The sequence below is a fragment of the Falco rusticolus genome, chromosome 9, assembly GCF_015220075.1.
Source record: "Falco rusticolus isolate bFalRus1 chromosome 9, bFalRus1.pri, whole genome shotgun sequence".
Taxonomy (NCBI): Eukaryota; Metazoa; Chordata; class Aves; order Falconiformes; family Falconidae; genus Falco; species Falco rusticolus.
Genome location: NC_051195.1, coordinates 52549888 through 52569088, shown reverse-complemented (window position 1 = coordinate 52569088; position 19201 = coordinate 52549888). Strand labels below are relative to the sequence as shown.

Here is a 19201-nt window from a genome sequence, read left to right as displayed (position 1 = left end):
AGGGGTACAGAGGCTATGAGCGTGTGTGTAAAATTAATTTATTTTAGGACTTCTAGCTATGCTCTCTGTTGATCAGGCCTTGGGTGCAGAACACGGGAAGGAACAAAGTCGTAATGCACAGTACTTAATCTCTTAGGGAAGTGGAACAGTTAGTCTGTTGAGGCAGAGTTACAACACACTTCATCTTCAGTGTGTCCTCAGCCACATGGGCACTCTGTGAATAAGACCTTCTGAAATAAGTGAGGGCAATCACCGTATAAAGGAGACTTGCTGCCCTTTTGCCTCTTCATGGAGCCATGCGACAGCCAGAGATACCCAAACCAGACAATACAAAGAAGAAAGTGCAGCTTCATCCATTCTTAACTTAGGTTTTACTTTTTTTTTCTTAAAAAAAAAATATCTCATAACTGCACGCTTAATCTGCAGGAAATACGAAATGCTTGAATTTGTAATCAATTACCTCTGAATGCAGGTTTACACACAATTTATACAAAATTTACACAAACACAAAGCCACTGCCAGTAGTGATAAATAAGAATGAAGTGGATGCAACCTAAATACTGTAATACCACTTACAGTTGAAATCTTTCCTGTAGAGTCTTCAGTTTTCTAACTTCTACTGATAAACTGAAGTGCAGATCAGATTTTGTGGGATGTGCATTTCAAAGAGGAAACCACAGTTTACACAGTGAACTTGGAGCAAAATATAACTAAGTTTATCAGGACTAAATCGATCTTTTTGCATCACAAAATTTAATGATTCTGTATGAGATAAAAAAAGAAACAGAACAAAGCCAAACCCCCTCTGTACAACAATGTGTGTCACTCGCTGTGATTCTATTAAGCACTCCAGACAGCATGAAAGCTTGTGCCCAGAGAGGCAGCTCAAAGCACTAGTCCTTTATCTGATTTTTGCATATCATACAGAGACAACTGCAAGCTAAGGGCAGGGACACATTCATCAAATTTTTTGAGTTGACACAAACATGGTCAAACTAAATTCTGTAGCTACATATTATGTACCTGTTTTGAGACAAGGCTCTATTAAGGTCCACTCTTATCAGCTCCTTTCTCTGGGTGTCTTGAAATCTTACAGCTATCGATGTTGAACATTAGTTAGCAACAGATCATGTTCCATCCAAGAAGAGTTTTAAAAACAAGCAAGTAGAAATATTCTAATCCTCTGTTAGATCTGAAATAGAATCATTCTGAAACTATGCTGTAAAGTTTCTGTTGAGCTGGAATCCATTGGGAACAAACAGCACACGGCAATGGTAACATGTGAGCCCTTCACACTGCTTTTTCAACGTTTCACCTTACCCTTCAATTCACATATTCTTCCAATAGTTCAGTAACAGCACTGGATATGCTTTCTGACACCTGTCACAATAAAGTAAGATTTATACTTTTCAATTCCTATGAACTATGGAAAAATGTCTTAAAACATCACAGAACACAAACGTTAACTAAAATACTAGAATTGCTGTGAATAGTGTCACAGAAGTCTGACTTGACATCCACATCCTCCCCAAACATCCCACAGAACACCTTCCTCCAAATCACGGAAGAAATCAAAACCAAACTAAAAGCTCTAAAAGCCCAAACACAGTAGTGTGATCCCAGAAAGCTAACCTGATGTAAGTCTTGGGTTTATGCAGGGTTTTTTGGTGTGAATTCAACTGCTAGTAGAAGAGAAGTAGATTAAAGAAACAGAACACCATACTAATCCTTTATGTATGTGTTAGGGACTGGATCAAGAAGTGTGCTTTATGTGTTTGCAAACCACCTTATGTATTAGGAGTTACTAAGTGATCTGTGGAAGATACTCTTTTACTATTAGCTATATACAAATATTAATTGTTTCAGATAAAAATCTGTGAGTGATAACTTTGCTCTTTCTGGACTAATCAGATACAATGATTTTTTAAACATACCCTGAATTACCCAAATTAAAGTTCTATCCCAATAACTTCTTTTTTTCTTCCTACTATTATTAGTTCACATACATAACTCCTTTTCTGATCTTGGTCTGCAAAGAAGGTGGGTGAAATTTATCTCATCATTCTTGTTTTCTGAGTTTTAACGTTTGTAAAAAACTCTCTAATACTTTTTTATAGCAGTGCAATGGTATTTTTTTAGAGAAGAACTAGAATCTTAGGATTCCAATCGGTGGCACTTTATGCACACTTTGTGCTGGCATTAGTCATCATCACAGGGTCACTTTGGTCAGAAGGTACGTCCAGAGGTCAATCTAGTCCAATCTCCTGCTCAAAGCAGGGCTACCTCGAAGCTGGAAAAGGTTGCTAAGAGCCTTATAAGTTTAGGGATGGAGACTCTCTGACCAACTTAGGTCGAATGCTCCTTAGCCATTCTAACAGTAGTTTTTCTTGTTCGTGTCCAGTTCTAATATCCAATGTTTATTGCCTCTTGTCCTTTTTCTGGGCACCTCTGAGAAGAATATGACCTGTCTTCTTTATAAGCCACCCCTCCCTGACAACAGAATGAGGTAATGATAATGAATTTGACCCACAGGTCTGGAGAAGTGTCCCTCACTTTGCAACCAAATAAAATTAGAAGACTAACAAATGGGAAATCCTATTGCACAGAAGTAAATGCACTAACACACTCTCAGGCACAAATGAAAGATTTCTCATCTGAGTAATGGGTGAAATCTAGAACCTGACACAGATTCTTCTACAGCATTAAATTACCAGTTTAATAAACTGAGTAAGAACAAAAACATTGCACGTTTTAAACAACAACACAAACCAGAAACTTAAATCAGCTTTATAAAAGCTTTTCAAGAAGAAAAGGGTAAGCCAGCCTGAGGACTTGAGATGCACTCGCATTTCTGGCTTTTCAGCAAATTCATTAGCAGGCAGATGTAACCAACCTACTACCAAAATTTGCTGGCATAAGAGCACAGCGCTACCAGTATCTTCGATCGTTCACTGTTGTGTCAACCAAGAAATTCCTCAGGAACACAAGATAAAATGTCAGTTCTGTAGGAGAACTGTGCTGTGACTCGCAGGAGCAGCGCAGCATTTCAGTGCAGCTCACAGAAATGGGCAGGACAGTCTCAGACACAGCATCTGCCATGAGGCTCTGCAGGGAGGATGGAACCTGACACATTTTATCCTTTCCAAAAACAACCACAGCTTTTCAGGAACACCTTTTTACCATTTATAAAAGTGCTGAGTACAAAAGCATTGCAAGTTTATAGTTGTTACTCCAGTGCAGAAAATAGATTAAAAAGATGTTTTTAGTTCATCTTAAGTTAGTGAGCACCCCAGAATAAAATACCCATTAGAGAAAAGATTTTTGTGTAAGCGTATTTTGCTCAGACTGCAAGGTATTACAGATTGTCCAAGTCCTGGGACTTGCATTACCAGTACTCGATTGCCAAGAAGTCTCAGAAACTTGACATTCCTGTGCTATTTGCTCTTCCACCTCTGCCGAAGCCAGCCTGAAGCTCCTAATGTGTAAATCCTAAATACTTTCCTTGGACAATATAATTCCTATTTCCAGGCTTGAGAAGGAGGGTTAGTAAATGCAGTATCTTTTGAAAGCATTAATGATATACAGATTAAACACTTTTCATAAGTCAGTATTCAGAAAAATCACTATAAAATGACATGCAGTAGAAAAAGCAAGCATCATGTGCATCTTTGCCTAGTTAAATCCTACTATTTTTTGGCTCTGTGATTTAGTTAAAAAGCAAACAACATAATCTCCTAGCCTCCGATGTCATTCATGAAACTCTCACTGACCTCAGTGGTCCTGGAAGGGAAACCCTTTATGAATGCAGAGAGAAAATGCTGTACAAGATGTACTGAGCCTGCTGTGAACGCTGTATTCAGACAGACTGAATAGAAATCACTGTACGTGTTCCATTCAGGGATACTGCAGCTATTGCTAGAGTGTATCAAGAATATTAATCTCAGTCTGATTTTCTTTAAATTAGGGCTGCTCAAACGTCTAGGGTCAGCTAAAAGGCAGACTTTGATTTAATGTATTCCTAAACTATTCTATGAGCTGTGCAGGGAAGTCAGTGCTTCTTTGTTGCATAACGAAGGAACATTCTTTTGAGCAGGAAAATAACTTGTGCAGCATAAAAATCTACCGTATTTCCACATTAGATTTTCCACAGTGCTTTTTGAGCATGTTTATAATTAACGACTCTGGCTCCGCCCCATGTTTTCTTGCCCTGCCTTCAGAAAAACACTCTTAGTTTCAGGAAAATAGCTAGCTGGCTCACTTTCACTCTCCTAGCTTTAGAACAGTGAATTTTCTCAATAAAATCCAGCTATTAAACCAACAGGAAATGCAACTATGCTAGTCAACTGCAATTTTTTAAAAGGGAAGGAAAGCCACTATGATGAAATGCATACAGCACACCTAAGCAACACACTCCTGAGAGAATTTCAGTAAGCTTATATTAGTTACTGATAATAATCAGATCTCTGGAAGTGTAGTAAGTTTGTGCAGTGAAAACAAATTATTTTCTCCTGGTAGTAAGTATGCCTCAAACTTACTCAGATAAAACCAAAATAAAACAAAACACTGGAAATAAGATTTCCATCTGGGAAAACAGAAATACTTTCCTGAAAAGAAAATGTTCTTATGTGTTCTCTAGTAATGTCTCATTACTATCATGTAGAGCTATAAGTTACAGACCACCAGCAACAGTCTAGCAAATTTAAGAAAAGTCATGTGGCTTCCAAAGGTTTTCTTCTTTACAGCTTATGGAAAAAAAAGACAGGCCTGGCAGTTTTGTTAGATTTTAATAAGTACTGAGTATATGCATGAGCAAAACCTCATTCACATGTTCAGTATACCCCATACTTCACTATCACCTAAGTTTTATAGCTAAGATTCAGTCTTGCCATGGAATTTTGCGTATCTGAAGTGCTGTCTGGAAGATCTCCATTAATTAAATAATTAATAATAAATAATTAAATAATAATAATAAAAAATAATTAAAGACTGAGGAAATCTCTTGCAAGACTTCTCACTAGAGCTGTGCCTGCTATGTATCTGCTTCTTCAGCTCTCCACCACCTTGACAAATAAGTGGCTCACTGGGTGACACTGGGTTATGTCCAGCTTAGCCAGGCTGCAAGTGCGTACCTAATGTCTTTATAGTTTTTAGCCCATTCATTTATGCATTCTGGAAAATCCTACTGCTTAGGGAGGAATAGGTGAAGAAATGATGTGAACTGGCACTGAAAAATCACGAAACGGACCCAGAGGCAGCGACAAGCAAGAACAAACTGTTCATTCTGAGCTGTGAACGCTTTGCTAGGAAACCACGAGCCCATGACTGAGCTGTCCCTCGACCTGCCTCCAACCTGTGCATCTGGACCAAGAATGAACCTTTCAGACCCACTGACATGGTAGGTAGGTAGCACAGAGGGTGCTGCAGTGTTCAAAGGCAATTTGATAAACCCACCAAAACCAAACAGGATGTTTGGTCCTTGTAAAGAAGTGGAATAGAGTTGGATTAACAACATATAAGCAAAACGGAAATTCCAGACACACTGGAGTGAAAACAAAGAAAAAAGATACTTAGAAATCAGGTCAAGTTTTACAGTCTAGTTTAACTTCCTTCACTAGCCCAGACCAGTCCTTTAAAAATTGTCTTCCTGTATTAAAAATGCTCTCTCTTGAAGAAGCAATCTCTCTCTCTCATAGCTATGCGTACAGATTATAAAGACAAGGGTCCTCTGCCTCAGACTATCTTAATGCTTTTAGCTGAAGAGCAACTTGGGGCATTTACTGCTTTCTCCCCCGAAAGTACTTACTAAAAGCCATCCTGAATTTTTCCTCATTTCCATCTCTAGAGAGACAGAACTGCGTATCATTAGAAGTTACGTCTATTTTGCGTAACTCTGTTATTTGTTCTGTTTTCTAACAAAAACAGCCTCCATTTTTGTAATCTGCACTAGTAGTTTGGGGTTCTGGACCCATGGATTAAGTATGCTGATATGCTGCTGCTTCTCTCAGCTACAATAATATCCCAAGCCAAAAGATGGGTGATATTTGAAGGAAGAGGGAGTGACTGAGTTTGCTTTCTGTGTATGCTTTGAGTACAGCTCTATTAACTTTCCACATCCCAGTCTCAGATTTTAGGGGATGAACAACAACCACCCAAAGACCAACCCTTACTTTCAGCTCCTCTGAACTTACCTGTTGCAAAGGGCCCAACCATACTGGGGCCGCTTCAGCTGTCACCCAACACACAAGTTACTAACTCCTACACGCTGCCAGCGCAGACCAGGCACCCCACACACCAGAATGAAAGAATGAACCCTGATTTCCCCAGTACGAGGATGGCTCTGTAGCAGTCCAATGCCGAGTAAAACCAGACTGAACCACCCAAGATTTCTCCATGACCTGGAGATCTTACCTAGATTTCGAATTCACATTGCTGCTCTTCACTGTCCCCTCTTATCAAGCGGCACATCAAAATGTAGTTAAAGACTCTAAAAAATTCTATTTGCTCAGAGCCTCTATGCTGCAATATGCCTCAAGGCAGCCTCGTTCAAGACTAGATTCTGGCTATTTTGAGCAAGTTTGCAGATATTCTCATTGATATCAAGGATGTAAACACCCTTCCCATCTGTATCAGTAGTCATAGGCATTTCTTCCAGACAAACAGTAAATCTTCCAGGACAATATATGGATGAGGACCGATGAGATACACAAGCAACAAAATGGATGGGGGTGTGTGGGTTAGCATAGCTCTTGTCAATTCCAAATAAAAGTGCAAGGAAATGGGCTTTTTGTGGGTAGTGGGATGCAGGAAGAAAGAAACAAAACTGATGGATGCCAATAAAAAATTAAACTGAATGCTTAATTAATGAATGCTGGCATATAACAGAACATAACCTTTGTAAATACACATCGAGCTACACCTTTGCAACGGTGTTTCTCTCCCTCTGTCCTTTTAAATCAAGAAGGATGATTAGGTTTTTATGATTTTTTTTTCAGTGTTATCAGCCTTCACCTGGGCAGTGGCATTATGAACTCTTCTATATATATGACGTGGTAATAGGAATAGATGAGAATCAGTTTATTTTGCTCAAGAGGAATCACAAAATTACTCATTTCGGCAAAAGACTTTAAGATCTGCTTCTCAAAGGAAAGGCTCAGGATAGCCATATGCCAAAGAAAACACACAGCACTAGCTTTTCAAACCTTGGCTTACATTTGTGCTACTGTGCACTGAAAAAAGCTCTCTAAGATGTGAAGCCATCAGGATATTTTCCAGAGGGTGAGCTCATGGGCAGTTGCTTCTACAGGCAAAACATTTTCCAGTGATACTGCTTTTCTCCATTGTTATTAGAACTAATTTTGCAGCTGGATCATTGTATGCCAACAACACAGTATTCATTAGTTTATGGTATCAGGAAATAATAACACAGACTAAGGAAAAGCATGGGCAAGTAATCCAGAACTAAATTTATCAATGGAAATCACACTGTGTCAAGGGGATCGATTATTTTGCAATTGCCAAAAGAACTATAATAGCTAGCTCTTAATTTTTTATTGAAGAGCTCAAAAAAAAGCAGTAATATTACTAACAGTTTAAAGATTAGGAGGTCGAAGTAAACCAAGAAAGTGACCTTGAAATGTAGTAGTCATTAACACCCAGATCATGCATTTTGAGCACTCCATCCACCAGACAACAACTTCCAAGGCTACATTTTATTCAAAAAGTATTTATGGAGAACTGCACGTTCAGCAGGATGCAAACCTAAGCCTGTATATTTGTGTCAATTCAGTTAGGCTTCTCCTATTATTTCTTTATTCAATACTCAAGGCTTCTGAGAAAGAGCCAACAGCACTGAGGCAGATAATAAATAAGCAGACTTTGGAGTTGATGGGTACTAACAACATCATCTTAAGAAATATAAACCTAAGCCAGGGGTTATTCAGCTTCACCCAATTCTGATGAACCTCACATCAAACATACAAGCTTTAAAATTTTCACCAGTAGCTATGGTGTGTGATTTGTTCCTCATTAAGAAAGACTGATGTAACATGCTCTGAAACACAAAATAGTTTCAGTCTAGTAAAGCACATGTACAAAGTTATACCAATGAGAAAAGCTGGGTTGGTGTTACTTTAAACTGCAGTGGCAGAAAGAAATGGAAATGCATTTTCTAAGGCATGTCCCTGGAAGTCAGAAAATCTGGATTCAAACGTACTGTTCTCTCACAGATTTCTTTGACCTGGGCAAGTTATTTTATCCTCTGTTTTCCACGAGTTCAGTGAGAGACAGCAAGCACTTTCCTGTCAGAAAGATCTCATGAAAATAAATATTATTACCAAGAAGACATAAGAAAAGCGGGGTTTAAATACCTTCTAGAAAATATGTAATGATGTGCAGCTTGCACAAGGCGCAGCAACATTTGTTCTTAACAATTCAGAATTTCAAATCTCTTTTGGGGATTCACAACAATTTGCAGGCACAAGGTGTAATCCAAAACATAACAGTACCTAAAACTGTCTCACAAATACACACAGATCATAAGAAAACAGTGCAGATAAAGACTAAAAACTTGCATCATTCTCAGCTGCATCCTCTTTTTTGGGTTTTGGGTTTGGGTTTTTGTTTTTTTTTAAAATGTTTATGCAAGTAAGTTCGGAAACAGCTGCTGTACAGTATTTTTGTCAGTCAGACATTCACTACTTTACAACGAAGAATAATTAGCTTTTGGGGAAGTATATCAGATTAGCCTGGGGACTTCAATTTGTTATTCTTAACATTTTGATCAAGTACTATAATAATCTTCCATATTTGTTTAGTAAATTGTACTGTTGCTGTGACAACCACAAACGCATGCTATAAGAGGAGAAAAACAGAAGTTTGGTTCCCTACTTATCATCACGTACACTTCCTAAAGGTATTTCCAACTCAGAAGCCCCTGAACGCACACATGTTGCAGTGTACCATACAGCATTCTTTTTGTACAGGAAGCAGTGACTACAAGACACACAGTAACTGGCACGCGTAACACAAGGGAACCTATGGAAAATAATTATTTTCCCTTTTTTCTCCCCAAAAGTTGAATAATGACACTGGTTTGATAGGAAAACCAGAAGAGACAAAAATGTTTCCAGTCTGTAGTCAGCTGTATTTATGAAAGCCTTTTCCCACATACAGTAGTGTGGTTGTATCATACTAAATAAAGGAGAGGACAGAGAGAAAGCAACTTATCAATTAACTCAGTGGTAAAAAGTCCAAATCACTACAGTCAGCAGTCTGTAAAACCAGAGACACCATTCTTAGGAGATTAGGTCATAGTCAGAAAAGCCAACGGTTTTGTGGTATCATTGGTTTCGAGACGACTGGATATTTTCCATGGACTAAGGGCTGGAAAATTTTTCTACAAAACCAAAATGTATATACTGGTTAACCTTGGTAGGACTTGGAGTACTCTAAAAACAACCTAAGACAAATCTTTGCCAAGGCAACAATATGTGATTTGTAATGCACGCTGCTGGCAGAGTGGCCAAGTGAATGGGATCACTCCCAGGAAAGTAAAGGTGGGATTAGGACCCAGTTTATCGCTTCTGTCTGATGCCGGCTAGCCAGAACACAGCATCACACACGCACACAGATGCAGAACTATAATGAGGCAGGTCAAAAAGACAAAAAATATTCTCAGTTAAAAGGATTTGTATAATTTTTACTTACATAGCTCTGAATTCCCTAACAGCTGTTCTTGCCATTCTCTGGCATCTCCCCTTGCATATCATCAGTCTAATGCGAGTGTGAATACTCACCTCAATAGCTTTTTTCCAAACGCACACGTAAAATCAATCCTGCAGGGATGTTGCTAGTAGGGGGAGGTAAGAGGGGGTTGCTAAGAGGGGAGGTAGCTAATATGATTGCTTTCTGGAACGTTATTTCTTCAACACAGGAATGAATTGAAAGATACATTTTCTGTATTTTCCAGTCTCTTCTTTGTTGTTGTTTTGTGAACATTTACCTACGTCAAAGGGAAAACAATAATGGCTTCAAACTACATGACTTCTGTCTTTCAAAGACAGTACTGAGAAGTATTTTAAAAGCACATCAGTAAGAGAATTTTCCTTATACAAATTCTCATTCAAGGAAAAATGCAAACTTTCAAAATAGATGCCTATCTTAAATAAGTTACAAATATATTCACTGGAGCTTAAAATGATTATTTAAATTGCTTTAAAGCATTTTAATGATGGTTGCTACAGTGAGAGTTGCCAGAAATAGCCTGACATGAAAATATGGACTACAACTGTTTTACATTGAAACTGTATGCTACACAATTTAACTTTTCAGCTCTTGATAGACTGGAGAACCTCTGCTCATTATTTACACTTCCAATAGAAAGACAGATGCAGATTTGCATACATATATTTAAATCAGAATCTCAAAACTGTTCCCCAGTGGGGCTTCGTGGGCAAGGATTTAAAGTATAGCTTCTGTCTACATTTTCTTGTTAAAACAGCAAAGCTGCTTGGCAGAATCCACACTAATACTACAAACACTAAAACATGGATTGAACTAAATCAAAATACTCACTTCTGTAGTTATTTTATTTATCGTTTATGTTACCACACAGGTATGTATTCAGGACAAAATGTCTCAAGAGACATTAAACAATTACCATGGATGGTCACCAAGAGGACTACAGGGTTGGAAAACTTGTCATAGGAAGAAAGGTGAAAGGCGCTGGGTTTGCTCAGCCCAGAGAAGTGAAGGTGCAGAACGGGAATCTAGCCAGGCCGCCAGTACCTAAAGGGCAGTTACAGAGAAGATGGAAATACCCTCCTCAGTGACACACAGCAACCGGACAAGAGGCAATGGGGGAAATTCTGTCTGCAATTTATAAGCAAAAATTCTTCAGTGTGCAAACATCTAAGCATTGAAAGAGGTTTCCCAGAGGAGGAGTAAAACTTCCTTGTTTGAAATATTCAAGATTTGGCTTGTTAGGACCCTGGATAACCTAACCTACAGCCCTCCTTTCAACAGAACATTGGACCAGATGACCTCCAGAGGTCCCTTCCAGCCATGACGCTATTTACTCTATGATAAATGTGATAAATGTGCTAGCTTCTGCCTACAGATGTATTATTGTAGGACAGTCTGGAGTACAGCAGTTATAGGGACTAATTTGTTACAGCAAAGCTATGCATGTACAAGCAGACAACAGACACTGATTTTAACTGTGAATAAAGTACTTTAAGCAATCTCTTTTATCATGAGATATAAGCAAAACTGACCTTATAAAAATGTGTGGGTAGAGAGAGCACGTTATTTTGGCTCAATCAACCTCAGCAACATCAACTAATGAAATTAAAATTTGAAGTAGGTAGGATACACATTTAAATATGTTCTAAAGCTAGTCTGGCGAATAAGGAAGAATGTGTTAATTATTTTAATTAGAGATAATCAACACCAACATTGTACCTGAAATAGCATTACATCTTATGCTGAGCAAAAAACTGCAGTAAGCATAAATGCAAGCCTGCAGTATTTTCTTACTTGGAATGGCAATATATCAACCAAAATCCCAAAGATGTTCTGTACCGGGCTGTTTGTAGATTATATGTAATTTCTTAATTGGATCAAACTAACTTCTTCTCATAGCAATAATCACGCATATGCTTACTATACGAACAACAATTCCTCTCTTTTCTGTTTGAGAACAAGAAAACAGTGCTGGAGTGCCACATTAGCACTCTGGGCTTGTCTATACCTGGAAAGCACAGACAAACTATTTTGGAATATTTACTCTGGAACAGATAGCCTATTACAGGCCCAGCATTCCTCAAGAATGATCACATCCAAATTGAGACATTCACTGGAATAACTACTTCAGTAAGTTTTCAGTGCAGACAGCATTCACCTGAAAAAAACTTAGGGATCTTTGAGGCAAAGGTACTTCATGGGTTCAAAAGCTGTGTCACTGTAACACTGACGCATAGCATAACTCGAGTATACAACTCCACATCCATTAATTAAACAGAAAATCACAAGCAACTGCAGTGAACATTCTGAAAATTATTTTACTTCATGGCAAACAAGAAATGTTATTAGGTACAATTAGTAACAAAAAAGTAAAAATATTTGTAGTCTGTTACCTCTGTCAGAACACGATCCAAAAAGTTTATAACTGTATTTTAAAAAAGACAGTATTTCCACAAAGTATTAAAAGATTTGTTCCAACTGACACAGTTATGGCAAATACATTTTTTAAAAATGGATAAAAACAGTAATGGAAACAACACTGTCATTACCGTACTATGTGCCTGAGTACAAAAGCAGTTCCACTCACAAGCAACAGCTTCAACAATAGGATAGAATGAGCAACTACATTGTTCCTTAACACATCCCTTGAAAGGCATGAGCATCTTCAAAATCAAGTATTCATTCAACAAAAATCAAACCAAAATTCCAGCACTGATACAACTGCCTCCGCCACCCTCTGCCAAAAGCATCTCCTATACTGCCCTGTTTCTTTTGGCTCCTTCTGTACCCAAAACAAGAAACAATGATCACCAGCTCCAGAAAAAAAGAAAGCGTTCATATCATGCTGCCTTCTCAGAAGCGGCACCACCTATTTAAGTCTTAGGTGCTAGCCTGAATGCTTCGACTGTTTAGATACGCCTGTGACCTACATGGAAAAAAGTAACTCTCCAGCCATCTTCAACTTTTAAGAAAGCAACATTACAAATTTAACTTTATTTTTAAGGTAGATTGTGACACACAGTTTGCAGGAAATGTTGCTTAGTAGCATGCCTTCTTATAACGTGCAACGTTATGGCATGCACAGGGGTGGCAACCCAACAGCATACAGCTTGTTTTCAAAAGAATTGTGAAGATAAGGCGTGTTTCTATCTACTCAGCAGTAGTGAGGCTGCCTCTGGAACACCACAGCACAGCCCTGCTGCAGCCCTGCACCGGCTGGGCGTTACACTGGAGTGAGGCCAGCGGAGGACCACGTCAAGGCGGGCGAGCGGCAGCACTGGGCAGACGAGGACAGGCCTAAGAAGCTGGGCTGGTGTGGCCCGAAGAAGTGACAGGGTCAGTGGCAGAGGGTGACTGTGGCCATTTCCCTAACAAAATGGAGTGGCGGGGAGCTGCAGAGAGACAACTTTTTCTCAGAGATGCGCCATGACAGGACAAGAAACAACTGACAGAAGCTGCAGCAATGGAAATTCCAATTTGAACAGGGAAAACAAATACACACACACACAAAACCAAAATCCGACCACCCCCAAAAAATCCTTTCAGAGGGGTCAAGCACTACGCTGCTGCCCGGAAAGGCTGTGAATCCCTGTCTCTGGAGGCCTACAGCGCTCAGCTGGCCAAGGTCTTGAGCAGCCTGCTCCAGCGCCAGGGCCAGCCCCGCAGCCAGCCCACCTACAGGTCCCCATTTCCTACGGGACCTTCTTCCGACCCCCTGTAACTCCTCATGTGGCTACGGAACTGCCCTGCACACTGTACTGCATGCTTGCGGGCAGACGCCTAGACGAAGAAAACTACCTGTGACAGGTATTTTAGCAGTTTATGCCCTTACTAAATACTGTGCTTTTTACAATAATATGAGGGTGAAAAATGCTACTTGCAAAATGTGTATTTAGGTAAAACATAAGTATGCTGTGGGGAATCATTTCAGCACAGATGAACAAATTAGCGGCACAGTATAAGAACATATTCTTTCTTGACACAGTGAAATTAATTTTACTTTTGATGTGTGCATCAAAATTCTTTTCACAACATTTACAGAAACAGCACTAAAAAGAATCTAAGTAGGAAATTAAGTCCTAGTCTGCCCCTTTCACTCCAGAGGTCTAGGTTAGTCAAAACCCAATCCCACACTACACTAAACTTCCCTCACAGCCTTTGGAGTCAGAGAACAAGAAATACGCATGTTGTAACAAAGTGCATGTGTTTTGTTATGGAAAAGCTGTAATCAGTATCAATGAGTACCAACATTTAACAGCGACTTACATAAACAAAAAAGATGCATTAAATCAGTAACAATACATCTTACCAAGACAGCTCCCTTGAGCTACTCACTTGAGGGATTCATCAAATTGTTTCTGGTCTTACTATGGCCACATAAAGTGTATCATGTATCTAGACCTGACTTAGTTCCTGAGTTAGACTCGTCCCATTGATGACAGCTATGAGAAATGAGGCAATATACATACAGCCATGTGATATTTAAGCCTGAAGCCCACATCTGTTTCATACAGCTATTACTACAAGCGCTGTTTTCTCATCTCATTACCTCTATAATTATTTTAATAAGTAAATCAGTCTTTAGAAAACTCTATTATCGAAAGATTCTCAGTTAAAACACAAAAATCCTTACCATACCATATAATAGCTTGCTTCCTTTTTACAGCACGCTTTTGCTCATTCACTCTACCCTAACAACCTGCATACCTCTGTACTTTCTGAAATGCAGATCTTTAATTAGTCTGAGTAATTCAAAAGTATCTTATACTAGACACTATACTGCAGCGTTATGTTAGAAGTCCAAGATTACATTAAATAAACAGAAGAAAGGAAAATAAACATAAGGCAGGTTACTAAAGATTCAGTGGACATATAAAGCAGAAAAAAAATACTTTTTTCACTGAAGTTTTCTCTGAGAAAGCTGGTAAACTGGAAGCTGTGAGCATTCTAGTTCTTGGATGAGCTTAAAAAGCATCAAATCTTTTCCCTGGTCCAAGTGTCTGACAATGGCCTGTTCCTTATTATGGCTCTAGCCATAAAGGTGACTGTATCATGCTTACATTTTTCTTTCCCAATCATATCTATTTTGTGGCCTGAGTCATAAGCACAAAGATTAAGAACAAAACCAAAGCACAACTCAAGTAAACGTGTCTCAAGCTGTTCAATCTAACTCTTAAATTCTCTTAAATATTAACAACCGTTAATTAAGAAAGAGTAAGCTTGGAGTTAATTACTTTTCACCAAATAGTAAATTAGTAAAAAATGTGGTTTTAGTCTTTTCTCAACTATTTGTGAATTGAGTTTAAATTCACTGAGTAGTTCTGAATGGAAGTTTTTCTTTTCCTGAGCTTCATTTGCTAATCAGAAGGGTAACTGTAATTTGCTTATTTAATCAACAGTTCAACGCTGAAACATTTACCTTAGGCAGAGCACTCTGCTAACTTAAACCATTAAATTGCACTTCATTTTTCTTACTTAACATTTTCCTATACAGTTTTGATATTTTTTTTTCCTAGAAATAAAGGAAAAAAAATAGTCCTTTCAAGCTTCATTAACCTTGCCATGGTTTATCAGGTCTATCATGGCAGCATTTATTTGCATGGAGTCCTGTTCTCCAAAGAGACTTTAAACTAAACTAATGGGTAACATCAGTCCTGTTAGAAATACAAAGAATGTAACAGTGACTCGATATGACAAGCATTTTCTACTAACACTTGGCAGAGACAGCTGGAAATACTAGTGCTTGTACAGTGACATTTCAGCATGGTTACAAATTCACAAGTTTTAAAGGAAATGAAAGCAACACAATTTCAATGAACTGACTCTCCAGTTTGACAGCTGGTTTAAAGCGCTTCACAGAAAACACAAAATTCCTGAAATAAATTCTTTCTTGCCTTTTGATAGATGAAATCCTCAACTGAGCAGCCTGCCATCATGTTGTGTCTCATGCAAAGACTGCCACTGATCATTATAAAGTTTTACTCTTCTTCACACAAGCACCTCAAAGGTCAACCTGGTGACCTCAAAGGAAAATCTTTCAGAAGCAGGGCTACTAATCCCGAAGGCCACTCAAGAGTGTCTGTAAACATCTGAGAGTTCTCAGAAAGTCACTATTACCCATAACGCTAAAGAAACCTGTTTAACTCAACAAACTCATTTTCCGCCATTCCTCTGGTCTATGCTTAATGAAAGAAATAAAATATTATCACTGCTTCATACTTAGTCACCCCGAAACTAAGAGAAGGAAACAATCCTGTGGTGTTTCCTGAATAATCACCCTAATGGATGACTGCAATTAGTCATTCCACCTTCATCACTGTAGCAATGAAGCCTAATATAGAAAACCAGACAAGTCAGTGCAGTATAAACCAAGCAACTTTCAAAATAAGATACCAGTGCATGAAAGGAAAAGTTACCAGTAATTCACCTAGAATTATATTCAGGAATTTACACCTAAAATCACTTCTGACTGGTGCAAATCATTCTTTTAGCCACTAAAACAGTAAAAAAAAATTCTGAAGCTGTCTGAAGCTTCCTAGCAAAGCTTTCACTCTGAACAAATCAGAATTTCTCAAGAGTATTGCCCTCCCCCCCAGCCCCAACCCCAACTATTTCCTAACGCTTTTCCCATGAGTCAGGAAAAGTATATTACAGAAGATTAAATATTTGTAATACTGATTCACTTCAACATTTTAAAACATATGTTATCCAGTGTCAGAAAGCAGAGAATGCTTCGAAAAGAAATATAGGGAAAAGGCAAAGGTACAAGAGTTGTTTTCCAGATGTAGCTTCCTGTCAGCAGTGAGCTGTGGTTTAGGGGCTTCCTGAGATAGATCTTGTATAAACACTTTTGTGTTTAAGTCTGGGTGGTATTTTTTCTTTACAATGTTTCTTCTCAGAATCTGTCTGTTCACTTTTTCTTTTTCCTGCTATTCCTACACACACACTTTTTTTTAAAATTACTTTTGGTTTCAAAAGATCTTGTGGCAAAACGAGTTCAGCAACCGAACAGCACACTATGTGAAAAACCCACCAGCTTGATTTCTTCAAGTTTGCCTTTGTAAGATTGGTCCGTTTCTATCTATTTTGTTCACCTTGAGCTTCCAATCACTGAGTCAAAGTTAACTTCTAGGACCAGCTGGTTTACAGTATTTTCACTGTTTCTCAAAGCCAAGTCTAACACCAGACCACTCCTTCCTGACTGAATTACTCTGGTGAAGACAACTGTCAGCTTTCACAGCCAGAAATAACTGCCTATTAGTATCCTACTATTAGGAGGATCTGTTAATTCTCCAACCATGGATTAAAACATAAGCTGATCTTTGAGATTCTCAGTATGAAAAGCAAATGGAACAATTACAAAATGTTTTGAAAAACATGTCACTCAGCCTAAAGTCTTTAACAAAAGCAATGAACTCCACAGTACTACAAATCCAAGGAAAAGGCATTGCCGTTTGGTCCAAGCAGAATGCCTGCACAAAGGCTAATCCCATTTTTCTCTTCAGTCCTTTCCAAAGGGCAAACACCTAGCCTTACCCAAACAATTCAGATATACTACGAACGCCTAGCACATCCAAATAAAAGCTGCCTGTCACCTATCAAGTTGGCACAACTTCATTTTTCACAATAGACAAAACTGCAAGAGACAGAAGAAACAGAGCAGCTTTGTCATGCACAGTTTGGAGTGACCCATACTCAAAAACTTCCAGGAACGGGCCATTTAGCTTTAAAAAGGCAAAAAAGCATTCAGCACTTAATCAGAAAGTTGATCTGTGGAAGAGTATGCTGCTTCTTATTCAGAAGAGCGGATGAGCAAAGAAATAGGGTTTGGCTATTTTTTGATGTCTTGAATACTTTTATTTATGACACCATTATCTGTAAGAGAACATTGATGACTAAAAAACACACCACAAGGTAAGTCTCTAGTCTCCTTCACTGGGTAAAATTTTTAGGCATATAAGTGCCTTAAAATCGATGGAACTTAAGCATGTGTTAAAGAGCTTAAAAGAGATTATGGGTAACTTATGAATATAGTCCTAAACAAATAACTTTATCCTTGGGAAATCTTGTACTTCCAAGGACTTTGGTGCTCTGGAGCACAACACAAGTCAGAAACCTTTATTTTTCTACAAAAGCAAAGAATCTTAAAATACTAATTTTAAAGTGAAAATGGAATACTCAAATAATATAATGTAGGTAGGGAATCACCTTTCCAGCTCTCTTAGTAGTCAGGAAGCTGAGAAACGGATCAGGGCAGGAACAGCCTGCTCAGTGCCTCGGGCAAGGCTCGGGCAGCCCACTCACTCCGCTCTTGCACCCCCCCACCCCTGGGCAGTTGTGGCTGAAAAGGCCCCTGGGCAATAATCAAGGAGTGTGAATCATATGCCAGCTGCAAGAAAATTTAATGGGCCTATTGCTAAATCTGTCAAAAGTGAGTAGAATCACATTCTGGTTCAATTAAACCAGCTTTTTCCGTATCAAACCAGTGCATGGGAAAAGCTTTTGGACTGCTTTAACCCCAAGTATCTAGACTATACTACCCCATAGGGCTGAACTGACTTCAGTGCCTGGTTTTGTGCCTCCTTTCTTTCAATATGGAAAGGTGTAAGTTTTTTGAGTTAAATTAGAAAATGGTGGTAACATAACAACAGTAACTAATAAATGGCACTAATATTCCCTGCAGGAGTCCCAGGCCATACAGCGGAGGTGCAAGAAACTTAAAAAGCCTAAGGCATACCAAATTACTCATGTAATACATTTCCATGTGGTTTTTTCCTGACACAGTAGACATTCACTCTTACAATGGAAATATCTGCTCCTTGTCCACATTTTAACATGGACAGTTTATTTTAATCCAGTACCTTTAAACCTCTTTATTTGCTCTTTGATTAATCTAAGTGGCCTTGTATTGGTTTGCTCCATTTCTTCAAAACCCAGGTTCTTTAAAACTGCCTGAAAAACCATGAACAAATATATCATGTCCATGTGGTACTGCTTTCTAAAGATGACTGTGAGATACAATGACTGAAATAAGTTCGGTTTGCTAAAGTGCTGACAAAAAGTAGCTAAACTGTTTTACATTTTTATACATTTGAATACTATGAAGTTTCACTTTTAATTTTTAAAATTTCTTTGCAAGATTCCCAACAAGTTATAAATGCATCTTTAAAGACACATTCGACGTTAATTCAAACACCCTGGCGGGCGGGTGGGCCCGCCGCAGCCGCACAGCGAGGCCGGGCAGCGGCGCCCGGCGAACAACGACCGAACACACGCGCCGGCGTTCCGCCGCGTTACCGATTCTCAACCTGCGTTCGATCATTTTAAGAGTTTGCTTGAATTTGGACAATTTCATTTTCCTCCGTTTCTGGGAGCTGGCCGTTTCCCGACAGGCATGTCCCGGGAAGCAGTGCAGCGGCGCTGCCCCGAGTAACGCGGCCGCGCTTGCCGCTGCCGCCCG

The 19201-nt window shown here is 38.9% G+C and overlaps 1 protein-coding gene across 12 annotated transcripts in view; it reads right to left on the bottom strand.

Moving 5' to 3' along the window:
- Window positions 1–19201, bottom strand: part of RALGPS1 (Ral GEF with PH domain and SH3 binding motif 1) — a 120123-nt gene that overhangs the window by 36619 nt on the left and 64303 nt on the right. The gene's annotated exons all lie outside the window — the stretch shown is intronic.